Here is a 26,482-nt window from a genome sequence, read left to right as displayed (position 1 = left end):
AGTGATCTGCCTGCCTCAGCCTCCCAAAGTGCTGGGATTACAGGTGTGAGCCACCAGGCCCGGCCTTAATTTTGATTTAATTTAATTTTTGAGACAGGGTCTCACTTGGTCACCCAGGCTGGAGTGCAGTGTTGTGATCTCAGCTCACTGCAGCCTCAACCTACCAGGCTTAAATGATCCTCCTGCCTCAGCCTTCTGAGTTGCTGGGACTACCACGCCTGGCGAATTTTTCTATTTTTTGTAGAAACAGAGTTTCACTATGTTGCCTAGGCTGGTCTCAAACTCCTGGGCTCAAGTGGTCCTCCCGTCCTGGCTTCCCAAAGTGTTGGGATTACAGGCATGAGCCACCACGCCCGGCCCAGTTTTAATTTTTAATTTTTTTTTTTTTTTTGAGATGGAGTCTCGTTCTGTCGCCCAGCTGGAGTGCAGTGGTACGATCTTGGCTAACTGCAACCTCTGCTTCCCGGGTTCATGCAATTCTCCTGCCTCAGCCTCATGAGTAGCTGGGATTACAGGCTCACACCACCATGCCCTGCTAATTTTTTTTTGTATTTTTACTAGAGACGGGGTTTCACTATGTTGGCCAGACTGGTCTTGAACTCCTGACCTCGTGATCCACCTGCCTCAGCCTCCCAAAGTGCTGGGATTACAAACGTGAGCCACTGTGCCCAGCCTAGAATGGGCTTTTTTAAAGAATAGGGGCTGGGCGCGGTGGCTAATGCCTGTAATCCCAGCACTTTCGGAGGCCAAGGTGGGTGGATCAACTTAGGTCAGGAGTTTGAGACCAGGCTGGCCAACATGGTGAAACCCCATCTCTACTAAAACACAAAAATTAGCTGGGCATGGTGGCAGGTGCCTATAATTCCAGCTACTCAGGAGGCTGAGGCAGGGGAATTACTTGAACCCGGGAAGCGGAGGTTGCAATGAGCCGAGATCACACCACTGCACTCCAGCCTGGGCAACAAGAGCAAAACTCCATCTCGAAAAAAAAAATAGGCCACTAGCTGGGCACAGTGGCTCACACCTGTAATCCCAGCATTTTGGGAGGCCAAGGCGGGTGGATCACCTGAGGTAAGGAGTTCAAGACCAGTCTGGTCAACATGGCAAAACCCCATCTCTACTAAAAATACAAAAATTAGCCTGGCGTGGTGGTAGGCACCTGTAATCCCAGCTACTCAGGAGGCTGAGGCAGGAGAATTGCTTGAACCCAGAAGGTGAAGGTTGCAGTGAGCCAACACTGTGCCATTGCACTCTAGCCTGGGCAACGAGAACAAAACTCTGTCTCCAGGAAAAAAAAAAAGAATAGGGCACCAAGGAGAAATATGGAGAATGTGTAAGCTGGCAGATGAATCAACGATGAACCAGATGGTTAATAAGAGAAGAAAATCTTCAGCCTCTTTAATACTCAACACAAGGCAAAGTAAAACCATTTGAGATAACATTTCTCCTTTCACCTATCAGATTGGCAAATGAGTATCACTTAGAGAAGAGGCTTTCTCACTAATTACTTCTAAGAATGCATAAAATGGGAAGAGCAATTTTGGAGGAAAATTAAGCCTTTAAATTACCAATTCCTTTTGACCGGTCATTTCCACCCCTAGAAATTATTCTGGAAGGAATATTTAAGACATCCAAAATGCAGCAACAAAAATGTTCATTGCAGTATTTTTGCTAAAACAAAAAGAAAAAAATGATTTATAATTTTCTCTTGTTTCTTGACTACATACCCAATTCTCCTGGGCCTGTTTTATGTTATATTTACTTAAATCCTGCACCTCCTGTGCCAGAATGTTATTGCATATTTTATTGTCTTAATAAAAAATGCAGTTGATAAATATTCTGAGCCAGGCGAGTCTGAGGCTTCACCCAGCCCCTCCCTGGCCCTGCAGTCCCCTGTGGACAGAGTCTTCCCTGAAGCCTCGTGCTCTGAGGTGTGTGGGGCCTTGGAATGAGGCCAGGGAGGTGGGAGCGGATGCTGTAAGGAGAGCAGCTGGCAGGATGAATGGGCGAGGGGCTCTTGAGGAGCGGCCTGGAGGTTGGACTGCAGGTAACCAGACCCCTGATGCTTAGTCAGGTGTCTGGGGTGAGGAGGCTTCTGCTGAAGAGGATGGAGTGGACAGGCTGAGTCAGGATTCAGGCCCTTACCCACGTGGCTGTCACCATGGAGTTGGGCTGTCCCGGGCTTTCCTAGGGCACAGATCTCATGGGACCTGCCTGTGAGAGACCCCACTGCCATGAGGAAAGGCAACCTGGAGAACACCCTTTTATGGAAAAGCTGCCAGGTCACCCGAGCTTTCCTTTGCAACATCACTCAATTCCCTCCTCTCATTCCCTAGTACGGCCCAGGCCTGTCACCTGTCAGCTCTCCTGTCTCCAGCAGGATGGCTTCATCCTCAGGGTAGACATGAAAGCAGATTGGCCCTGGCCTAGGGTTGGAACTGCCCTGTTTCTCTCTATCCCTTCACCCTACCCTGTAACATGGTGCCTCAGGATAGGCCCCATGCCCAGCCAAGCCCAGCTCGCGCTTGCAGGCCTAGCAGTCCCAGCAGTCCCAGCAGTCCCTTCCCCTCCCCTCCCCTCCCCTCCCCTACCCTCCCTTCCCCTCCCTCCCTCTCTCTCTCTTTCTTTCTTCTTTTTCTTCTTTTCTTTCTCTCTTTCTCTCTGTCTGTCTCTCTCTCTCTATTTAATTTTGAGACACAGTCTCTCTCTGTCGTCCAGGCTGGAGTGCAGTGGTGCGATCTCAGCTCACTGCAGGTGGAGCCCGGGAGGGTACTGCCCCGAGTGAGGGTGTTAGCCCCTGTGAGCACTGTGCTGCCACCCTCACTGCCGAGCTCCTCTGGTGGTGGAGGAGGACCTGCCCATCTGACATCCAGCACCTCCCTTTCCAGGCAAATCTTCTCCATACAGGCCAGCCCCCGGGCGGTTCCTGCAGCCTCTTCAGGAGGTGGATAAAGAGGGTAAGGAGAGTGTTCCAGGCGCGCTCCTTTCAGTGCCTCAAAGCTCGTCTCTGCAAACTGTCACCCTCAGCCTTCTGTGAGCTTCTGGCAGCTCCACCTTCCAGGGAAAAAGGGACCAGTTCCAGAGGTTCCCCTAGTGCAGCTCACCCCAGCCCCCAAACATTTTCTGACAACCAGGTCTTCCAGAAACCCCAGGGCCCCCTGAGATGGGCGTATAGCTCCGTCTTTCGCACAGAAGTCTCATGATGTATTCGTGGTATGGCTGGTTGAGAAGGGCCCCTGAACAGCTCCCCACCTCCTCTGAAGGAGGAGGAACAGGAAGATATCAACAGACAGGACTCAGACCTCTCGCAACATAACGTCATACAAAAAAAACAAACAAAAAGTTAAGATGATGAAACATTCCCAGAAGTCCTGGATTAGATTCCTATTGCTGTTGTAACTAATTCCCACAAATTTAGTGACTTAAAACAATGAAATTTATTTATTCTCGTACATTTCTGGAGGTCAGAAGTCTACAATGAAGGGCTGGGGATGGTGGCTCATGCCAGGAATCCCAGCACTTTGGGAGGCCGAGGCGGGTGGATCACTTGAGCTTAGGAGTTTGAGACCAGCCTGGGTAACATGGCAAAACCCCATCTCTACAAAAAAATACAAAAATTAGCTGGGCACAGTGGCATGCGCCTGTAGTCCCAGCTACTTGCAGGGCTGAGGTGGGGGGATCACTTCAGTCCAGGAGGTCGAGGCTGCAGTGAGCTGAGATTGTGCCACTGCACTCCAGCCTGGGTGAAAAAAAAAGAAAAAAGAGGCTACAATGAAGGTGTTGACAGGGCCATGTTTTTTCTGGAGGCCTCAGGGAAGAATCTGTTTCCTTGTCTCTTCCAGCTTCTAGAAACTGTCTGTATTCCCTGGCTCGTGGCCCCTTCCCACAAGCACCTTACCCCAACTTCTACTTCCGTTGTCACATTTCCGCTCTCTGACTTTGACCTTCCTGCCTCCCTCTTACAAGGAACCTTGTGATGATGTTGGATCCACTCAGAAAATTCAGGATAATCTCCCATCTCAAGACATATAATCACATCTGCAAAGTTTCCTTTCCAACATGAAGGTTCTGAGAATTAGGATAGCGGGTGGACATTTGTGGAGGTGCCACTATTCAGCCCAGCACAAATATAAAATGAAATATCATAAACACACATGTGTATACCACTAAGATTAAATATAAATTAATATTTTGCCTCGTTTTCTTCAGTTTTTTTTTTTTTTTTTTTTTGAGACAGAGTCTCGCTCTGTTGCCCAGGCTGGAGTGCAGTGGCGCGATCTCGGCTTACTGCAACCTCCACCTTCCAGGTTCACGCCATTCTCCTGCCTCAGCCTCCGGAGTAGCTGGGACTACAGGTGCCTGCCACCACACCCGGCTAATTTCTTTTGTATTTTAGTAGAGACGGGGTTTCACCGTGTTTGCCCAGGCTGGTCTCGAACTCCTGAGCTCAGGCAATCTGTCCGCCTCTGCCTTCCAAAGTGCTAGGATTACAGGTGTGAGCCACTGCGCTTGGCCTTCTTCAGATTTTTTTTAAAAAGAAATAAAGCTTTACAGAAATAGCTAAAGCCCTCTATGGCTGTTCTCTCCCTCTCTCCCCAGAGGTGACCATTATCCTGAGGTAGGTGTAAATCACCCCCATATATGTAAATCACCCCCGTGTATGTTTTTGTTGTTGTTTTACTACATATTATAAATGTTTTTCTAAACAGAACTTACTATTTTGTGTGTGTGTTTTGGAACTTTACATAAATGGAATCACTATGTGTACCATTTTGCAACTTTTGCTTCTTTTTTTTTCTTTCTTTCTTTTTTTTTTTTTTTTTTGGACAGAGGAGTCTCACTCTGTCACTCAGGCTGTAGTGCAGTAGTGCAGTGGTGCTACCTCGGCTCACTGCAACCTCCACCTCTCGGGTTCAAGCGATTCTCCTGCCTCAGCCTCCCGAGTAGCTGGGATTACAGTCATAATCCCAGCTACTTGGGAGGCTGAGGCAGGAGGATCACTTGAGGCCAGGAGTTCAAGACCAGCCTGGGTAACATAGGGAGACCTCATCTCATCGCTAAAACAAAAGAAAGGCACAAGCCACCATGCCTGGCTAATTTTTGTATATTTTGTAGAGATGGTGTTTCACCATGTTGTCTAGGCTGGTCTCGAACCCCTGAGCTCAAGCGATCCGCTTGCCTCGGCCTCCCAAAGTGCTGGTGGCGTGAGCCACCGTGCCCGGCCAACTTTTGCTTCTTCTTCTTTTTTTTTTTTTTGAGAAGGAGTTTTGCTCTGTTGCCCAGGCTGGAGTGCAATGGCGTGATCTTGGCTCACTGCGATCTCCATCTCCCGGGTTCAAGTGATTCTCCTGTCTCAGCCGCCCGAGTAGCTCGGATTACAGGTGCCCACCACCACGCCTGGCTAATTTTTTGTATTTTTAGTAGAGATGGGGTTTCTCCATATTGGTCAGTCTGGTCTCGAACTCCCGACCTCAGGTGATCTGCCTGCCTCGGCCTCCCAAAGTGCTGGGATTACAGGCGTGAACCACCACGCCCGGCCCAACTTTTGCTTCTTAAACTCAATACGTTTTTGTTTGTTTTGAGACGGAGTCTTGCTCTGTCACCCAGGCTGGTGTGCAATGGCGCGATCTTGGCTCACTGCAACCTCCACCTCCCAGGTTCAAGTGATTCTCCTGCCTCAGCCTCCCAAGTAGCTGGGATTACAGGCGCACACCACCACACCCAGCTAATTTTTGCATTTTTAGGAGAGACTGGGTTTCACCATCTTGGCCAAGCTGGTCTTGAGCTCCTGACCTCGTGATCCATCCACCTCGGCCTCCCAAAGTTCTGGGATTACAGGTGTGAGCCACCCCGCCCGGCCAGAAATGAAGATCTTGTTCATTCATTTTAACTGCAGCATCGAATACCAACTTGAGCAAGTTTGGGTTCATTTTGTCCTTTCTTTTGCTGAGAGAAAATTAGGTTGTTTTAACTTTTTTTTTGCAATTGCATACAGTGCTCCAGTAAATATCTTTGTACTTGTTTCTTGAACACCCATTCCAAAAGCCTAGGTAAGGAACTCTGAAGAGCACATGCACACACCTCCAGCATTACCAGGTATTGCTACGTGCTCCCAAAGTACCTACCAACAACAGTGTCATTTCAGGCTAGGCGCAGCGGCTGAAGCCTGTAATCCCAGCACTTTGGGAAGCCGAGGTGGGTGGATCACTTTGGCTCAGGAGTTCGAGACCAGCCTGGGCAATATGGCAAAACCCCATCTCTACACAAAATATGAAAATTACTCAGATGTGGTGGTGAGTGCCTGTAGTCCCAGCTACTTTGGAGGCTGAGGTGGGAAGATCACCTGAGCCCAGGTTTTTTTTTTTTTTTTTTTGAGACAGAGTCTTGCTCTATCACCCAGGCTGGAGTGCAGTGGCACTATTTCGGCTCACTGCAACCTCTGCCTTCTGGGATCAAGCGATTCTCCTGCCTCAGTCTCCCAATTAGCTGGGATTACAGGTGTGTGCCACCATGCCTGGCTAATTTTTTGTATTCTTAATAGAGACACGGTTTCACCGTGTTAGCCAGGATGGTCTCGATCTCCTGACCTCGTGATCTGCCTGCCTCAGCCCCCCAAAGTGCTGGAATTACAGGCGTGAGCCACCGTGCCCGGCCCCTGAGCCCAGGTTTGTCGAGGGTGCAGTGAGCCTAGATTGTGCCTCTGCAGTCCAGCCTGGGCAACCGAGTAAGACCCTGTCTCTTGGCTGGGTGCGGTGGCTCAAGCCTGTAATCCTAGCACTTTGGGAGGCCGAGGCGGGCGGATCACAAGGTCAGGAGATTGAGACCATCCTGGCTAACACGGTGAAACCCCGTCTCTACTAAAAATACAAAAAAAAAAAAAAAAAATTAGCCAGGCGTGGTGGCAGGCGCCTGTAGTCCCAGCTACTCGGGAGGCTGAGGCAGGAGAATCGCGTGAACCTGGGAGGCGGAGCTTGCAGTGAGCTGAGATCACACCACTGCAGTCCAGCCTGGGCGACAGAGCAAGACTGTCTGAAAAAAAAAAAAAAAAGTACTCATTTCCCCATATCCTCACCAGTATCTGGCATTTTCAGATTTACTATTTTTCTTTTGTTTTAGAGACAAGATGAGGTCTCCCTATGTACCCAGGTTGGTCTTGAACTCCTGGCCTCAAGTGATCCTCCTGCCTCAGCATCTTGAGTAGCTGGGATTACAGTCATAAGCCACCATGCCCAGAAGATTTGCTATTCTTTTTATTTACTTATTTAAAGGGACTTTTTTTTTGTTTTTTTGAGATGGAGTCTTGCTCTGTCGCCCAGGCTGGAGCGCAGTGGCATGATCTCGGTTCACTGCAACCTCCACTTCCTGCGTTCGAGGTCTTCTCCTGGGTCAGCCTCCCAAGTAGCTGGGACAACAGGTGTGCACCACCACGCCTGGCTAACATTTTTTTTTTTTGTATCTTTAGTAGAGACAGGGTTTCACCATGTTGGCCAGGCTGGTCTTGTACTCCTGGCCTCGAGTGATCAGCCTGCCTTGGCCTCCCAAAGTGTTGGGATTACAGGCGTGAGCCACCATATCTTTTTTTTTTTTTTTTTTTGAGAGGGAGTCTCGCTCTGTCGCCCAGGCTGGAGTGCAGTGGCGTGATCTTGGCTCACTGCAAGCTCCGCCTCCCAGTGTCATGCCATTCTCCTGCCTCAGCCTCCTGAGTAGCTGGGACCACAGGCGCCCACCACCACGCCCAGCTAATTTTTTGTATTTTTAGTAGAGACGGGGTTTCACCGTGTTAGCCAGGATGGTCTCGATCTCCCGACCTCATGATCCACCCGCCTTGGCCTCCCAAAGTGCTGGGATTACAGGCGTGAGCCACGACGCCCGGCCGAGCCACTACATCTGATCATACTATTCTTTTTAAATTTTATTTCTTTTTATAAATTATTTTAAAAGTTAATAGAGATGGGGTCTCACTGTGTTGCCCAGGCTCAAGTGCTGGATTATAGGCATGAGCCACCATGCCTGGCTCAGATTTACTGTTTGAAAAAAAGATTGGCCAGGTGCAGCAGCTCATGCCTGTATCCCAGCACTTTGGAAGGCCAAAGTGGGTCAATTTCTTGAGCTTAGGGTGAATTTCTTTGAGGCCAGCCTGGCCAACATGGCAAAACCCCATCTCTAAAAAAAAAAAAAAAAAAAAACAATTTAGCGGGATGTGGTGGTTAGTCCCAGCTACTTAGGAAGCTGAGGCAGTAGAGGCAGTAGGATCGCTTTGAACTTGGGAGGTCGAGGCTGCAGTGAGTTGAGATCACACCACTGCACTCCAGCCTGAGTGACAAAGTGAAAACTTGTTTCCAAAAAAAAAATAGATTTTTCTTATATATTTTCCAGTCAATCTGCACTGCTCCCAATCTTTTCTTGACTATTTATGCAGCTGGGACCTTTCTTCCATCTTGATCCTGGACGACAAATCCACCCAGGACCTTCTGAGCCATCCATGAGACCCTTCCCCAGATCCCCTCTCTGTGAAGCCTGTGACTGCAGACTGTGCTCTGCCCACAGTTTCACTGTCGTCAGCCTGAGAAGAGCTTTACCCTGTATGGGTCTGGAGCTTTCTGCTCTTCCCACAAAATGCCCTGGAATTTCTGCTCTTCCCACAGAATGCCCTGGAATGCGCAGAGATTTTCCCATGGGAGGAATGAAGTCTTTTGCGTTACTACCCTTTAGTCTACATGAATTAGGCAAGTCTAACCCTGATTATGTGAATAAATCCATTCCAGAATATTCCGTCCTGAACTCCAAAAATAAATGGCTGTTTTCTCCTGCCCCCAAGGGTGTTGTGAAATATACCTGCCAATGAACTGAAAACTCTCTCCAGGAATGTGGTGGGAGGGAGGAAGAAATCCAAAGACTCTGACCTTTCTTCCCAAAATAAGCCTCATTTCTTTACCAGCCTGTGGCTTTTAGAAACCAAATCCCCTTCCACTTTAGGTTTTGTTTTGTTGTTGTGGATGTCGTTGTTGTTTGTTTTTGAGACAGGGTCTCACTCTGTTGCCCAGGCTGGAGTGCAGTGGCGCGATCACGGCTCACTGCAGCCTCAACCTCTCGGGCTCAAGGGATTCTCCTGCCTCAGCCTCCCAAACAGCTAGGATTACAGGTACACGCCACCATGCCTAGCTAATTTTCAGTTTAGGTTTTTAACTCTTCCTTTTAAAATCCAACTAGGCCTGGTGCAGTGGCTCACACATGTAATCTCAGCACTTTGGGAGGCTGAGGCAGGAGGATCGCTTGAGCTCAGGAGTTCGAGACCAGCCTGGGCAACGTGGTGCTACCGTCTGTACAAAAAGTACAAAAAATTAATCGGGCGTGGTGGCATGTTTCTGTGGTCCCAGCTACTCAGGAGGCTGAAGTGGAAGGATTGCTTGAGTCCAGGAGGTCACGGCTGCACTGAGCCACTGTCATGCCACTGCACTCCAGCCTGAGTGACAAAGAGAGACCCTGTCTCAAAAACTAATAATAATAAAATAAAATAAAAATAAAAGGCCGGGCGCAGTGGCTCACGCCTGTAATCCCAGCACTTTTTGGGAGGCCGAGGCGGGTGGATCACCTGAGGTCAGGAGTTCGAGACCAGCCTGGCCAACGTGGGGAAGCCCCATCTCTACTAAAAATACAAAAAAAATTAGCTGGGTGTAGTGGCAGGCGCCTGTATTCCCAGCTATTCGGGAGGGTGAGGCAGGAGAATCGCTTGAACTCAGGAGGTGGAAGTTGCAGTGAGCAGAGATCGCGCTATTGCACTCCAGCCTGGGCAACAAGAACAAAACTCTGTCTCAGAAATAAAATAAAATAAAATAAAAATAAAGTCCAACTATAGCAGTGGGATAAATATCTTTAGCTCCCTTAACATGGCAGAGGTCATCTCCAAGTTACTTGATTTTCATAATGATTCATTTCTACTCCTGCCACTCCCTAAACAGACTGCAATAGTATCATCCTCCTGTATATGTGCTCAGGTGAAAGAGGTTGCTCAGCTGTCTGGTTCCAACCTGATAGTTCCTTGAGCCTTGTTTATATCTCTGGCTGTAAATAGCCATTTTGTATATTCCCATATCCCCACTAGTGTGGCTTTGCCCATAGTGTACCCCTGCAAAGGATGGTTCCTAGGGGACTGCGTCTGCCAATGGGGAAAGGACTGCTCGCTTCAGTGGGGACCCAGGTGCTGCTGGTGGGGTCCCCCTTAACCTCCTATTGTGGAACAAGGACTGGTGGGATGCTCAGGGGTCTTTACATTTGGACATTCAACTATTGAGAGTGAGTCCTTTTCTGAGTTCTGGTCATGAAAGGGGTAATTCAGAAGCTCCCCTTTCTTGCACACCAATGCTTATGATTCTTTTTTTTTTGAGACACAGTCTCACTCTATCACCCAGGCTAGAGTGCAGTGGCGTGATCTCTGCTCACTGCAACCTCTGCCTCCCGGGTTCAAGCAGTTCTCCTGCCTCAGCCTCCTGAGTAGCTGGGATTACAGGTGCACGCCACCATGCCTGGCTAATTTTTGTATTTTTAGTAGAGGTGGGGTTTCACCATGTTGGTCAGGCTGGTCTCAAACTCCTGACCTCGTGATCTGCCCGCCTCGGCCTCCCAAAGTGCTGGGATTACAGGCGTGAGCCACCTCGCTTGGCCAAAACAGTGTTTCTTCAAGATTTACTCAAACCACATTTTTTTTTCTAATTCAAACATGCCTTTATTACAGTGGCAAGAAAGCATTAATTTTACTGTAATTGTTGAAGAGTTATGTTTTTTCTTATAACAGTAAACATGCATCTTAAATATCAACTCATAAAGTGTATGTTAAAATAGGCCCACCAAGCTTACACAAAATAAGATATAAATATTTGTTAAAAATTTGAACAAACGGCTGGGCGCAGTGGCTCACGCTTGTAATCCCAGCACTTTGGGAGGCCGAGGCGGGTGGATCACCTGAGGTCAGGAGTTCGAGACCAGCCTGGCCAACATGGTGAAACCCCGTCTTTACTAAAAACACAAAAATTAGCTGGGCGTGGTGGTGGGTGCCTGTAATCCCAGCTACTCGGGAAGCTGAGGCAGGAGAATCGCTTGAACCCAGGAGGAGGAGGTTGCAGTGAGCCAAGATCGTGCCACTGCACTCCAGCCTGGGCAACAGAGCGGGACTCCATCTCAAAAAAAAAAAAAAAAAAAATTAGGACAAATGGCCGGGTGCGGTGGCTCACGCCTATAATCCCAGCACTTTGGGAGGCCGAGGCGGGCGGATCATGAGATCAAGAGATTGAAACCATCTTGGCCAACATGGTGAAATCCCATCTCTACTAAAAATACAAAAATTAGCTGGGGGTGGTGGTGCACACCTGTAGTCCCAGCTACTCATGAGGCTGAGGCAGGAGGATTGCTTGAACTCGGGAGGCAGAGGTTGCAGTGAGCCAAGATCGCGCCACTGCACTCTGGTCTGGTGACAGAGCAATCTCTGTCTTCAAAAAAAAAAAAATTGAACAAATATCTAATAAAATATTAAGAAACCAAGGCTCAGTGGGCGGGCGGGGGTGTGGTGTGGTGGCTCATGCCTGTAATCCCAGTACTTTGGGAGGCTGAGGCAGGAGGATTGCTTGAGCCAGGAGTTTTTCTTCTTTTGAAACAGTCTTACTCTGTTGCCCAGGATGGAGTGCAGTGGGGCAATCCTGGCTCACTGCAACCTCTGCCTCTGAGGTTCGAGCGATTCTCATGCCTCAGCCTCCCAAGCAGCTGGGACAACAGGCGTGCACCTCCATGTCCAGCTGATTTTTTGTATTTTAGCAGAGACAGGGTTTCACCATATTGGCCACGCTGGTCTCAAACTTCCGACCTCAAGTGATCCACCCACCTCGGCCTGCCAAAGTGCTGGGATTACAGGCTGAGCCCCTGTGCCTGGCTTCCCTTTCTTTCTTTTTTGAGACAGGGTCTCACTCTGTTGCTCAGGCTGAAGTGTGGTAGCACGATCAGGGCTCACTGCCACCCCAACATCTCCAGCTCAAGTGATAGTTCTGTCTCGGCCCCCTCGGTGGTATCTGGGACTACAGGTGCATTCCAGCACACCTGGCTAAATTTTGTTTGAATTTTAGTAGAGACGAGTTCTCACTATGTTGTCCAGGCTGGTCTCAAATTCCTGAGCTCGAGTAATCCTCTCAGCTTGGCATCCCAAAGTGCTGGGATTACAGACGTGAATCATCATGCCTGCCCCTGGGCCCAGCTTTCAGACCACTTTTTTTTTTTTTTTTTTTTTTCTGGAGACAGAGTCTCACTCTGTTGCCCAGTTGTGAGATCTCTGCTCACTGCAACCTCCACCTCCCGGGTCTAAGTGATTCCCTGCTTCAGCCTCCCAAGTTGCTGGGACTACAAGCACCCACCACCATGCCAGGCTAATTTTTGTATTTTTAGTAGAGATGGGGTTTTGCCATGTTGGCCAGGCTGGTCTTGAACTCCTGGCCTCAAGGGATCCGCCTGCCTCAGTCTCCCAAAGTGCTGGGATACCCAGCCCCTACAGTGTTTATTAGTCCCACACTTTAGCTGTGGACTGCCTGGGGCCGAGCTGTTTAGTTGAGGAAGAGCTGGAGCCTGGAGAGGCAGAGGCCCCAGAGCAGCAGCATCCTGGGCCTGGAGCTGGGGCTGGGCAGAGGCAGGTCACTGAGGACAAGCAGAGAGAGTGGAGCAGGCAGTCCTTCTGGATGCTTGGGTCAGGTCCGAGAGGCGAGCCAAGGTATCCCAGGTATCTGGCCAAGAGGTCAGGCCAAAATTAGAGTCACCAGATCTCAAGGATCAAACAGAAAAATGAGTATAAAGAGAGGACACCAAGCCTGGCACAGTGGCTCACACCTGTAATCCCAACACTTTGGGAGACAAAGGTGAGAGGATAGCTTGACGCCAGGGGTCCCAGACCAGTCTGGGCAACAAAGCAAGATGCCATCTCTACAAAAGAAAAAATTTAAAAAAATGAGAGGACACCGGCTGGGCGTGGTGACTCATGCCTGTAATCCCAGCACTTGGAGGTCAGGAGTTTGAGACCAGCCTGCCCAACGTGGTGAAACCCCGTCTCTACTAAAAATACAAAAATTAGCTGGGCATGGTGGTGGGCACCTGTAATCTCAGCTACTCAGGAGGCTGAGTCAGGAGAATTGCTTGAACCCGGGAGGCAGAGGCTTCAGTGAGCCGAGATCGCGCCACTGCACTCCAGCCTGGGCGACAGTGCGAGATTGTCTCAAAAAAAAAAAAAAAAGAAAAGAAAAGAAAAAGAAAAAAGAGAGGCCACCAAAAATGGTGCAGGTTTAAGGAGGACAGAGGGAAGAGGAGAGCTGATATGATACAAGGGGCATGCTTCACGGAATATTTTAAATTTTAGATTATGGGATCCAGGGGCAGTGTTTTGAGCCCATTTCTGAGACCATTTCTCCTGCAGCTTAGATTAAAATGGGGCATCAGTTCTGCCTAAGAGGGAAGGAGGGCAGACCAGACAGTGAGGAAACAGAAACAGAAACAGGTTCCCCAGCTCTGGGGAGAAGGCTCATTCCCGCCCCCCTCGTCCCCCACACCCACCGCCGCTGCAGTCTGCATCTGCGGTAAACAAGTCCCAGGGAATGTAGTAAAACTCCCGTGGATTCCAGGAACCTTGTCACACTAAAAAAAAAAAAAAAAAAAAAAAAAACCCACAGAAAACAAAAAACAAACTCTTGGAGGCCCGCATCAGTGTCAGGGGGTGGGGCGGGGGTTCTCCTTGGAGGACTTTGGAGAGACTTGGAAATTCTGAGCAGAGATAATGGAGGCTCCAGGTGCTTGGGCCCCAGCCAGGAAAATCATCCAAGACGGAGCACGATGCGGGAATGGCGTGCAGCCCTGCGGAAGGCGGCCAGGCCCCACAGATCGGGGACAGGGGTAGCTCTCACCGCTCTCCTGGGGACCCGGATGCTGGGGAAAGGAGACTCCAGGAAACTGAACACAAGGTGGCCTACATTTGCCTGGGAAGGCCAGGAAGTCCGGGTAGGTGACAAAGGACTTGTGTAGCCCCTCCTGTAAACACCTGGGGCTAGGTGCTGAGCAACAAAGCTAATAGGGCCACACCTTGGTTGCCTTCCCTCTTAACTTGTTGCTAAATTCCTTCAGTTTTCAGATAAATTAGTTGCATAAATTTCTGATCACTGCCACAGGATGTTCCGTATCTCCATCCATACTGCGGAGACACCGCTATGAGAAACCACGAGCAACCTTCAAAGGCTGCTGACCCTACTGATTAATTACAGTGAGCCCCCACAGCCTCATATCAATAACAGGGAAACGAAGTCAGTTTCTGCTGACTTTTGCTCTGGACAGGTTGAATGTTGAGTTCACGTGGACACCACCGAATCATGATATCCTACAGATTCAGCTACTTGGGGACATATTTTAAGCTAGCACTTTCCCCAAAGCCTCTCAGGAAGGCAGCAACTGCTTGTGAGCTAGCAGAGAAAGGTCTGCACAGCCTCAATCATTCATTTCACAAATGCTGAGACTCGAGGCTGCTGTGTGTCATGCTAGCTCCAAGGATGCAAAGAGAGGACAGGCCCTATATGGAGGAAAGGATGGGGCCATGACCACGGTGCCACAGGCTGTAGGCCCCCAAGGACAGCCCTGTGTTGCATTTGTGACTGTGTCTCTTGCACCTAACAGGAGGCCCAGCATTTAGCAGATGCTCAATAAAAACAGTGACAAATGAATAATACAATGTTATGTCTTTGATAACAGTGATCTGGGAGTTCAGGGAGAAAGCAGGTAATTCTGCTTGGGAATTAAAGGCTTTGAAGAAGGAATGACAGGTCCCAGCTGGTCTTTGAAATGTAGGAGGCAATGGGCAGAGAAGGAAGGGGCAGTCCAGGAGGAGGGCAGCAAGCAGGAGGGTGTGATGTGGCAGGAGGTCAGACCCAAAGGAGTCAGGATGAGGAGGACTCTTGAATTGCAGGTGGTCCAGCCCCTACAGACTCAATGCTCTGTTCACGGATTGTACATAGATACTGTCCACATGATAAATTCCTCTTAGAATCAGGAGCCAGTTTCCCTCTTTATTTTTTATTTTTGTAGACAAGGAGGTCTCACTATGTTGCCCCGGCTGGTGTCAAACTCCTGGCCTCAAGCAGTCCTCCTACGTTGGCCTCCCAAAGTGTTGGGATTATAGGTGAGAGCCACTGTGGCTGGCTGGGTTCAATCTTTGGAAACATTTTCTTTTTTCAAATAGTAAAACTATGCTGTGGTTCCTTTTTCACCTCAACTGTTGGGAGGCTCCTGAAGTGCTGGGTTCCTTATATTTTTTGGTATCCTCTAACAGCCCCACAGAGGACTTTTTACCCAATAGCTTCTATATTGGTTCTCTGTTGCTGCATAAGAATGTCACCACAAAGGTAGAGGGTTAAAACAATACGCATTTAGCTTGGTGCGGCTGCACACACCTATAGTCCCAGAGACTTAGGAGGTTGAAGCAGGAGGAACACTTGAGCCCAGGAATTCACAGCCAGACTGGGCAACATAGTAAGACCCCATCTCTACAAAAATGAAACAAACTAATAAAAACACATATTTATTAGCTCAGAATTTTCTTTTCATTTCTTTCTTTTTTTTTTTTTTTGAGACGGAGTCTCGCTCTGTCACCCAGGCTGGAGTGCAGTGGCGTGATCTCGGCTCACTGCAAGCTCCGCCTCCCGGGTTCACGCCATTCTCCTGGCTCAGCCTCCCGAGTAGCTGGGACTACAGGCACCCGCCACCATGCCCGGCTAATTTTTTGTAGTTTTAGTAGAGACGGGGTTTCACCGTGTTAGCCAGGATGGTCTCAATCTCCTGACCTCGTGATCTGCCCGCCTCGGCCTCCCAAAGTGCTGGGATTACAGGCGTGAGCCACCACGCCTGGCTTTTTTTTTTTTTTTTTTTTTTTTGAGACAGAGTCTCAGTCTGTCGCCCAGGTTGGAGTGCTGCGGAGAGATCTTGGCTCACTGCAACCTCTGCCTTCCAGGTTCAAGCGATCCTCCTGCCTCAGCCTCCTGAGTAGCTGGGATTATAGGCGTGTGCCACCACACCTGGCTAATTTTTGTATTTTTAGTAGAGACGGGGTTTCACCATGTTGGTCAGGCTCGTCTCGAACTCCTGACCTCGTGATCCACCTGCCTCAGCCTCCCCAAGTGCTGGGATTATAGGCGTGAGCCACCACACCCGGCCTCACATTTTTTTTTTCTTTTTTTTTTTTTTGAGACGGAGTCTGTCACCTAGGCTGGAGTGCAATGGTGCCATCTCGGCTCACTGCAACCTCCCCCTCCCGGGTTCAAGTGATTCTCCCACCTCAGCCTCCCAAGTAGGTGGGATTACAGGTACCCGCCATCATGCCCAGCTAATTTTTGTATTTTTGTAGAGATGAGTTTTCACCATGTTGGCCAGGCTGGTCTTGAACTCCTGACCTCAGGAGATCCGCCTGCCTCAGCCTCCCAAAGTGCTGGGATTATAGGCGTAAGCCACCGCAGCCGGCCTATCTCACAATTTTCTTACAGGAGTCTGAGCATGGCTCAACTGGGTCCTCTCCAAGCCTGTGATCAAGGTGCAGGCCAGGGCTAGGGTGTCATCTGTGGCTTCATTGGGGAAGGATCTTCTTCCAAGCTCATGTACTTGTTTGCAGAATTCAGCTACGAGCAGGTTGTTGGACTGAGGGTGTCAGTTTCTTGCTCGTAAGCCGACAAGGAAGGAGGCATCCTAGCAAAACTGTCATTACAATTTCATATAACATACACACACATAGTCACATCCATCCTGTCACCTTTGCCATATTCTGTTAGTTAGAAGCAAGTCACAGGCCCCACCCACACCCAAGTGGGGGGTGTCTCAGAAGGGCATGGAGACCAGAGGGATCATGAGCCCACCTTCATGTCGGTCAGCCACGGGTCCTCATCAGATATTAGCTGCTGGTCAATTGAAATGCTCCCTTTGGCAACTGAAGGTATCACTGTTACATGGACGTACGTGTTGTCTCCCCAAGAAGATGGTGAAGTGAGCTCTCTTCCTGCTAAGAATGTTCCCTCTAGCCTCTGCTACAGCACTGGGCACAAGCAAGTGGGCCAATAAATATGAAATGAAGAAATATTATAGGATGCACATTACCGCTGGAAGGACTTGGAGTTTTCTTCCATCAGGGTAATGATCTGACTGGCATACATTTCTCAGTTGACAGTTGTGATTTAAAAAACCCATAAAACAACTGTAACAGCCACAAAGTGGGAACTGCAGCAGACATCGCCGTTACGAATGTGACTCTTCCCAAGAAAAATGTCTCCTAAACCCCAGCACCTATTGTTTTCCTCCTACTCTACAGATGAGCTATGTATATTAACACCACTTCCTGAGTCTGCCTGTGCAAAATTTTACAAGCACAGTATAGGAGCACAGGCCCTGCGCCAGGCTGCCGCGGTCAACTCCCAGCTGAACCTCTGCCTGTGTGACCTTGGACAGGTCACTTCACTTCTTGTGCCTGTTTTCTCATCTATAAAATGGAAGTGATAATGGTGCCCACCTCCCAGAGTGGTTATGTGGGTTAAATGAATTAATATATGTGAACAGCCTGGCAAATAGCAAATACTGTTTGCTATCACTATTGGAAGTTTAATTCCATTTTTAGAATGCATCAAGATCAAAGCATTCCTCTTTGTTTCTGCTTTCCCGAACTCTGCCTTTAAAGGGAGGAGAAAACATTCTGACTAGAAGGAAAGTTCTGGAAAGTGTATGTTTGAGTAGGTGGGAGGTGATGAAGAGGAATAATGCTTCAGGCCAGGACTTAAGATTACACTTGTAATCCTAGCCCTTTGGGAGGCCGAGGCTGGAAGATCATTTGAGCTCAGGAGTGACACCAGCCTGGGCAACATAGCGAGACCCATCTCTACTAAAAATCCAAAAAATTAGCTGGGTGTGTTGGCACGCACCTGTAGTTCCAGCTACTAGGGAGCCTGAGGCAGGAGGATGACTTGGGCCCAGGAAGTTGAGGCTGCAGGGAGCCATGACTGCACCACTGCACTCCAGCCTGGACAACAGAGTGCAATCTTGTCTCCAAAACAAAAATAGAATATTCTCAGCCTGCACAAGGACATGGAGATTGAAGGGTGAACAGTTGATATGACAGCTGAGGATGAAGGAACGGCAAATAGGATTTAGTGGTGCAATCACCTCATCTCTGAGTGACAAAACCTTTGACGTTTGCCCCCTTTTGGGAGTCACACCTGGGATCAAGCACCTGCCAACGGGCTCTTTTTCTCTCCTGCTGCCCCAAGGCTGGCCCTGGCCAGGGAGGACAGGTAGAAACCATCTGACACCACTTGAATTGGCACCATTACTATTGGCACCACCGGAATTGACTAGATCTTAAACATGACTTACTCCCCTGTGCAAGGTGAAGGAAGAAGAAAGGAGATGCCAGAGTGCTATCATTTTGGGAACTGGATGACATCCTGCTCAACCCAATGTTTTTAGGTGAGTGTAAGGAGGCCCTGCTTGTCTGATCGGTCTAGTCAATATCAGTTAGCATACTAGGTGAGGAGTTGCGCACCTTGAAGGCCTCTGTTGCTATGGCGCTGGGGGGACTGATGGAGGAGGGAAGCAGGTATCTCGGTTAAAGTTCCCCTTATGGGAGGGCTGGGCCCCAGCCAGGGGCTGTGCCTCTGCTCCTGGAATCTCCCACCAGTTCTACAAGGGCAAAGGGCATCTGAGTTATCCTGTGAGCAGCAAGGAACCCAGGTGTGGGATCAAGACTTTATTTATTTTTTTATTCCTTTAATTAATTACTTTTTTTTTTTAGAGGGAGTTTCGCTCTTGTTGCCCAGGCTAGAGTGCAATGGCGCGATCTCGGCTCACTGCAACCTCCACCTCCAGGGTTCAAACGATTCTCCTGCCGAGTAGCTGGGATTACAGGCATGAGCCACCACACCCGGCTAATTTTGTATTTTTAGTAGAAACGGGGTTTCTCCATGTTGGTCAGGCTGGTCTCGAACTCCCAACCTCAGGTGATCTGCCCGCCTCAGCCTCCCAAAGTGCTGGGATTACAGGCGTGAGCCACCGCGCCCGGCCCTATTTTATTTATTTAGAGACGGAGTCTCGCACTGTCACCCAGGTTGGAGTGCAATGGCGCGATCTCGGCTCACTGTAACCTCTGCCTCCCGGGTTCACGCGATTCTTCTGCCTCAGCCTCCCGAGTAGCTGTGATTACAGGCGCAGACCACCACACCCGGCTAATTTTTTGTATTTTTAGTAAAGACAGGGTTTCATTATGTTGGCCAGACTGGTCTCCAACTCCTGACCTCGTGATCCGCCCACCTCGGCCTCCCAAAGTACTGGGATTACAGGCGTGAGCCACCGTGCCCGGCCAGGACCAAGACCTTCTCATCCTGGGATGGTTGGGGATGGGGACTGGTGTGCTGCCTCTGAGAGCAAATAAGAGGGTTGAGAGGGGAGGCGGCCGAGACATAGGGACACCTTAAAGAGCAGGCAAAGCTGATCAAGAGGACACCTGTTGGAAGGGCCCTTCCAGAGCAGCCTGCCGGTTCCCTCATGACTGGTTAGGCCAGGGAGCTGGCGCTCAAAGCTGCCGACGGGGCGTTCCCTCCCACCTGGCACAGCAAGACAGCTCTGGGCCTCTGACTCTTTGCGGATCCGGGTGTCCCTCCTGCTTCGTCCTCCTCCCACCCGCACCTCCAGCTCTTTCCCCACCTGAAGGCATGGCTGCCTTCTGCCGGGCTGTAGGAAGGGCGCCACCTGGGATTCCAAAAACCCCACAGAGGCAGGCACCTTTCCCCAGCCTGAAGCACCCCATGCGAATCTGGCTTCTCCTGCAGGGCAAACAGCGTTTCTTACACTTTTCCCGCCAGCATAGCCAGGCAATAGCTGGGAGGCCCCCAGGCGCGCAAAGTCGCAGCGCGCGGAGACACAAACTGAACTCAACCCGGAGCGGGCAAGATCGGTGGCGGACGCGCAGTTCCCACGGGCACGGGGGATCTGAGAGGGTCCTGGGGCTCTGGGCTTGACCTCACTCTCTCATAATCCCCCCACAACTCCCTCACCCCACCCTGCTCCTTTCTCCAAGGCCCCTCTTCGGTTTATCTGCACTTCCTTACTGACAGCGGGAAGGGGGTTAGGGGAGCACGTTGTCGTCCCCCAGCCGTATCGCTTTCCGCCCCCAGTTGAGCCCACTTTCCCGTGGAGGTAGGAGGTGCTTCCGCTCGGGAGCTGCCGCGCGCGGTGATCACACGGAGGTCTCCCGGGCGCGCCTGGCCATGTGCGTGCGCGCGCGCGCGCGCGGATTCCCCCTCCTTGGTGGACCAGGCCTCCCAGGGCCCCGACTGCACCACCTGCCCCTTGGTGAAAACGTGAGGCCTTTTGCAACTGCGAAGCAGAGGAGATCTCTGTCCTTTCCAACGTGCAGCCCCAGGGAGGGACTCAGGGCGCGGGCAGGGCCTTCGCGAGATGCCGAAGCGCGCGGACCCGGTGACCGTCAACTTTGCGCACAAATGTGGGGCTGGGAGGACGCAGCTCCTGGAGGCGGGGACAGGGGACAGAGCGGCGCGTCTGGAGAGAGGGCTAGGCTCCCCGAAACAGGACTCGGGGGCAGCCGGGGCGGGGGAGGCTGGGGGCGGGGAGGCGGCTCGCCAGTGCTCCAATTGAGCCCTGGAAAATCCCAGGCGCGCAGGGAGAGGCGGGCCGCCTCGCGGGCAGGCCGGGGACGGCGGGAACAAAGGCGGCCCGAGGCCGGATGCAGTCATGGAAAAACCCATCGGGGCGCCTGGGTGGGGGCGGCGCGCTCCCGGCAGACTCGCCGCCCTAGCAGGCCGGCCCGGGCGGGGCTGCTCTCGGCCCCCGCCCCGGAGCGCGCCTCGCGGAGCAGAAAAAATCCCTGGTGGGGAGGGGGCGCTGGTCTCCGGGACTGGGAACCACGAGCTCCCACGTTCCAGTTGCCGCACACCGCGTGCTGTCGGCCGCGAGGGGCGAGCGGCCCGGGCCGATACCCGCGGAGCACACGCGGCGCTGCACACGGCCACCTGGCTGACGAGGGGAGGCCGGCATCTAGGGGGCGCGCACAGAGCCAGGCACGGACGCGTGTGCCGAGTTGCGTCTGGCCGCCACCGGCTCCTGCACACACGATCACTTGCACGCACGTGCGCCCACACACGCGAGCTGAGCTGCCTACAGCTCTCGGGCAGAGGGAAGGAAACGGTTGGACAGAGGGGGCCGAAATAGATGTTCGTTAGGGCGGGCCCCCGGGGCTAGATACAGAACCTCAAGCTGGGGGCGGGGGGCCTTTGAAGAAGCTACGGTTAGGCCCGCCCCCCATTTTACAGGTGCAGGGACTGGGCCTCCCCGGCGGACGTGCCCAGGTCCCGCCCCAGGGCTAGAATTTCCCTCCGGTGAAAGACGCTGCCGGCCCAGATCCTGGTGCTGTAAACCTTGCTGGAGCCGGGGAGGCAGCACGACGGGTTTTTTCTATAGAAAAGGAAAGTGTTGGCTCAGGTTGGACCCAGTGACTCGAGGCCTTTTCCAGTTCTGACTTTTTATGAAGAAGGAACTGGGCCCAGAGGCCATAAAAGGAGTTGGTAGGAGCTGAGAGAAAACCTTGGTGCCTGTTTTGGCCTCAACCACAGGCTCTTCCTGGTTCAAATGTCCCATTGTTTATTCGTGCTGCTGCCTACCATGGGATGTCGAGGAGCAAAGCCTGACTCCGCGGGGTCCCTGGGGTGGGGAAGGGATGTCAAGCAGGACAGGGCTGCAGAGGGGGCTCCTGGCTCTGCCCAGATGGGGAGGGTGTGGGATGGGTGGCTGATGGGGGTCCCTGGAGAACAATGAAGCAGGTGCTCAGGCTTCCAGAAAGTTCAGGTTGGAGAAGGGGCAGCTGGAATTGTTGGTGGGGGAATAGGTTGTGGTGTTGACCATGACTCAGAACATAGGATCAACGGGGGGCGGGGGGGGGGGACCCGCGAGGCGACAGGGCCAAATGAGCTAGCATTTGCTTGTGGTCCCATTGGGAACTGACCTTGGAAGCAAATGACCCAGCGCTGCCTGTCCCTAGCCTCTTGATCTTACCCAACATCTTTGGGCCTCAAATTCCTCATCTGTAGAATGGGAACAGGTAGTCCTCCACAGGGCTGGTTTGGAATGGGAACAGGTAGTCCTCCACAGGGCTGGTTTGGAATGGGAACAGGTAGTCCTCCACAGGGCTGGTTTGGAATGGGAACAGGCAGTCCTCCACAGGGCTGGTTTGGAATGGGAACAGGTAGTCCTCCACAGGGCTGGTTTGGAATGGGAACAGGTAGTCCTCCACAGGGCTGGTTTGGAATGGGAACAGGTAGTCCTCCACAGGGCTGGTTTGGAATGGGAACAGGTAGTCCTCCACAGGGCTGGTTTGGAATGGGAACAGGTAGTCCTCCACAGGGCTGGTTTGGGAATTGAAAATGGGTATATGTAGGTTTCCATCCCCCCTTCCCTTCTCCCTCCCAGTGGGACAGGGACGAACTCCCACCTCCACTCAGCATCTCCCGCATTTTTGCCACTTTTCAAAGTCTCTGGTGCCTGCTCCCCGGGACTCCTTCCAAGGCCTGGTTTCTCGCGAGCAGGTTGTTGGGGGGGTGGTGGGGGGGTAGGTTCAGTAAGAGGAAGGCTGGGGGAGCGGCGCCCCCTGGTGGCCAGTTGCAGGAGAGCCTGGACGGTCCCTGGGGACAAGTCCAGGCTAACCTGGTTAGTCGGATGGCGTCTGGCACGTGAGAACCTCCCAGGGGCTGACCATGGGGCTCCACTCAGGGAGGCTTCCCTTCTGACTCACTTTCCCCGTTGAGTAAGCAGAGAGAATGCTGGTTCCCCACAGCAGCGTTTCCTCTGCTTTCTCATGGCCCAGCTTCTTTGGCCTCAACAGGCTTCTCCTGCCCAGGAGGAAAGAAGGAACCTGTTATTTATACTGTGCCTTGCAGTTTCCAAAGCCCTTCGACGCACATTACTTGTCCTGGGGTGCGCTGCGGCGCTAGACGGAGAGAGGATCGTGGTTCAGAGCAGGGCTCCAGCCCCAGGGGTTGGTTGGGATTCTGCCTCCTCCAGCTGTGTAACCAGGGTGACCTTCAAAACATTGACTAACCAGTAGGACAGGCATCGGCCAATCAGAACAGACCCTGCCACAAACACTAGGTTTAGCCAAATGCCTGTGTCCTGGCCGAAGAGTCTGGAATAACTCCCACTGGAGTTATGCCTGGAATCGAGGCACCGGGCCTCGATTTCTCCATCTGCCGTATGGGATAGTGCCGGTACTAGCTCCACCTCATAGGGCTTTAGATAAGATCATGCATGGAAGGGATTTGCAAACCAGGGACTGGCCCATAGATAACATCCCAGGAAGCACCAGCTTTGTTACTTGTCCTGCCTCCTCTCTGCCAGAGGTGAGTCACCTCTCAGACTCAGTGACTCAGGGTGGCTGCCACTTTTAAGGGAGCCTCCCCAACTGAGTCACTTGTGTGCACCTGAGCTCACCTCCTGCTCCCTCAGGACCTCCTTCTTGGGAGCAGCCTCACCTATCCTGAGGCATCCACAAACCCCTGCGGCTGAAGGTTTTCTCTCTGACTCTGGTCCTGATCCTCCCCATGCCTCAGACCTCCCCTCTCTGCTGTCCCCTGAAGCCCCCCTCTCCACCCCACCCCAGCCAGACACTTCCCATAGCATGTCTCTCCCAGAGCCTGCCTGCCCTTGGCCCACCTCCTAGCCTAGAAGCCCAGAGCCATCCTGCCCCAGCCTGTCTCTGCCCCAGGGCAGCTGCTTCCCCCTCTCTGAGCTCCAAGGCACCTCTCAATGTCTCGCCTCCATTACACCAACCTCCCATCTGCCCGCAGCCTCTGGCCACCTCCCTGTCCTTGTTCCTGGTGCACCCGCTGGATTTATCTCCCTAAAACACAGGCTGCAGTACTCCCCGTCTCAGAAGCCTTCAGTGCCCACTCCTGGCCTTCCCAATCCAGCCCGCACTTTAATCGTCATCACAGTTACCATTTACTGAGTGCTCCCCACCTTTCTCCTGTGCCAACCGTTTTATATGTGTTATCTCATTTAATCATCCTGCCCCCCCCAACAGCTGGCACATCTATTATTATCCCCACTTTGTAGAGGCTCAGAGAGTTAAGTATGATAACTTGCCCAAGGTCACTCAGCTAGTGGGAGGCAGAGCCAGAATTCAGCCTCACGCCACCTAACTCCCCAGTCTTGTTTGGCCATCTGAGGGGCTGCTCTCTGAGAGAGCTTTCTCCTGCCCCTTTTTTTTTTTTTTTTTTTTGAGACTGAGTCTTGCCGTATCTCCCAGGCTGGAGTGCAGTGGTGCAGTCTCGGCTCACTGCAAGCTCTGCCTCCTGGGTTCAATCAATTCTTCTGCTTCAGCCTCCCCAGTAGCTGGGATTACAGGCACCTGCCACCATGCCCAGCTAATTTTTGTATTTTTAGTAGAGACTGGGTTTCACCATGTTGGCCAGGCTGGTCTCCAACTCCTGACCTCAGGTGATCCACCCTCTTCGGCCTCCCAAAGTGTTGGGATTACAGGCGTGAGCCACTGCAGCTGGCCTCTCCTGCCTTTCTGGGAATTTCTACCTCCTCATTTTGCTGGCCCCTGGGGCTGGCTGCTTCAGACCACTGGCCCTCCACCCTCACACTTGCCTCCTCCTTCCCAGCCTTGTCTTAGCCTGGAATGTACCTTCTCTTATCTCCAATCAAAATCTTCTTCCATCCCAGCTGGGCTTAAGGGCTGCCTCTCTTTTAACCCCTGCCCCCTTCCTTCTGTCTGTGACGGGTTTATCTGAGGCCCTTGAGTTATTCTGCCCTCTAGAAGTGCTTCTTAAACTTTACCATTCATTAGGATTTCTTGGGGATCTTGTTAAACGGCAGATTCTGATTTAGTAGGCCTGGGTGGGGCCTAGGATTCTCCATTTCCTACAAGCTCCCAGCTGGTGTGGATACTGGTCTGAGGACCACACTTTGAGAAGCAAAACCAGAAGATCAGGCCTAGCAAGGTGGGTCACGCCTGTAATCTCAGCGCTTTGGGAGGCCGAGATGAGCAGATCACTTGAGGTCAGGAGTTCCAGACCAGCCTGGCCAACATGGTGAAGGCCTGTCTCTACTAAACATACGAAAAACTTAGCCCAGCATGGTGGCGGGCACCTGTAGCCCCAGCTACTCGGGAGGCTGAGGCAGGAGAATCACCTGAACCAGGGAGGAAGAGGTTGTAGTGAGCCGAGGTTGTGCCACTGCACTCAAGCCTGGGCAACATTCTATGTCAAAACAAAACAAAACAAAACAAACTCAGAAGAGCATAGCTAAAGCAGAAGCATCAACTCAGAAGATCATAGCTAAAGCAGAAGCATCAACCCAGAAGATCATAGCTAAAACAGAAGCATCAACTCAGAAGATCATAGCTAAAGCAGAAGCATCAACTCAGAAGATCATAGCTAAAACAGAAGCATCAACTCATCGAATGTTCATTGAACACCTACTCAGAGCAAGGCAGTTGGGGATCCAAACAAGTCCAAGTGCTGGACTCCAGCTCCTAAACAGCAGACAGGATATTGCACAAATGCAGGTTAAAGCTAATGTTCAGCCACGTGCAGTGGTGCATGCCTGTAGTCCCAGCTACTCGGGAGGCTGAGGTGGGAGAATCATTTGAACCCAGGAGTTTGAGTCCAGCCTGGGCAACATGAGACCCAATCTCTAAAAACACCCCCAAAACCAAAAAAAAACTAATGGAAAAAAACAAAACGAAACAAAACCCAAAACCTTACACCCATTCCATAGAACACTTCCAGAAATACTTCCAGAAATGCTCATGTGCCAAACAGCAGGTATTTCATGCGATGAATTCATTTTCTGTCTGACCGCCAGTGATGGCTTGAAACAGGTAAAGATTCCAGGCTGGGCGCGGTGGCTCACACCTGAATTCCCAGCACTTTGGGAGGCCGAGGCGGGTGGATCACCTGAGGTTGAGAGTTTGAGACCAGCCTGACCAACATGGAGAAAACCCATCTCTACTAAAAATACAAAATTAGCCGGGCGTGGTGGCGCATGCCTGTAATCCCAGCTACTCGGGAGGATGAGGCAGGAGAATCGCTTGAATCAGGAGGCAGAGGTTGCAGTGAGCCGAGATCACGCCATTGCACTCCAGCCTGGGCAACAAGAACGAAACTCTGTCTCAAAAAGAAAAAAAAAAAAAAGATTCCATGACTGCCCTGCTTAGAACCATCTGATGCTCCCACCTCTCAATAAAAGCTACATTCTTCTAGATTCTTCCTCAAGGCCCTGCATCCTCTGGTCCTGCTTCTTTTTTTTTTTTTTTTTTTTTTTTTTTTGAGACAGAGTCTCACTGTGTCACCCAGGGGCATGATCTCGGACCACTCTAACTTCTGCCTCCCAGGTTCAAGTGATTCTCATGACTCAGCCTCCCAAGTAG

At 51.4% G+C, this 26,482-nt stretch overlaps 1 long non-coding RNA gene across 4 annotated transcripts; it reads right to left on the bottom strand.

The window, feature by feature from the left end:
* Nucleotides 1–15,903: 15,903 nt before the first annotated feature.
* Nucleotides 15,904–26,216, bottom strand: LOC129058163 (uncharacterized). Of its 4 annotated transcripts, XR_008523106.2 has the most exons (4): nucleotides 25,533–26,216; nucleotides 22,841–22,937; nucleotides 22,541–22,730; nucleotides 15,904–22,238 (listed from the first exon to the last, which is right to left on the bottom strand). It is a non-coding gene; the product is annotated as an uncharacterized LOC129058163 (long non-coding RNA). The 4 variants fall into 4 exon arrangements; XR_008523104.2 differs by lacking the exon at nucleotides 25,533–26,216 and having other exon boundaries at nucleotides 22,841–25,514; XR_008523105.2 differs by lacking the exon at nucleotides 25,533–26,216 and having other exon boundaries at nucleotides 15,904–22,166; nucleotides 22,841–25,514.
* Nucleotides 26,217–26,482: the final 266 nt, after the last annotated feature.

The sequence above is a fragment of the Pongo abelii genome, chromosome 11, assembly GCF_028885655.2.
Source record: "Pongo abelii isolate AG06213 chromosome 11, NHGRI_mPonAbe1-v2.0_pri, whole genome shotgun sequence".
Classification (NCBI taxonomy): Eukaryota; Metazoa; Chordata; class Mammalia; order Primates; family Hominidae; genus Pongo; species Pongo abelii.
This window is presented reverse-complemented; position numbering and strand designations above follow the sequence as displayed.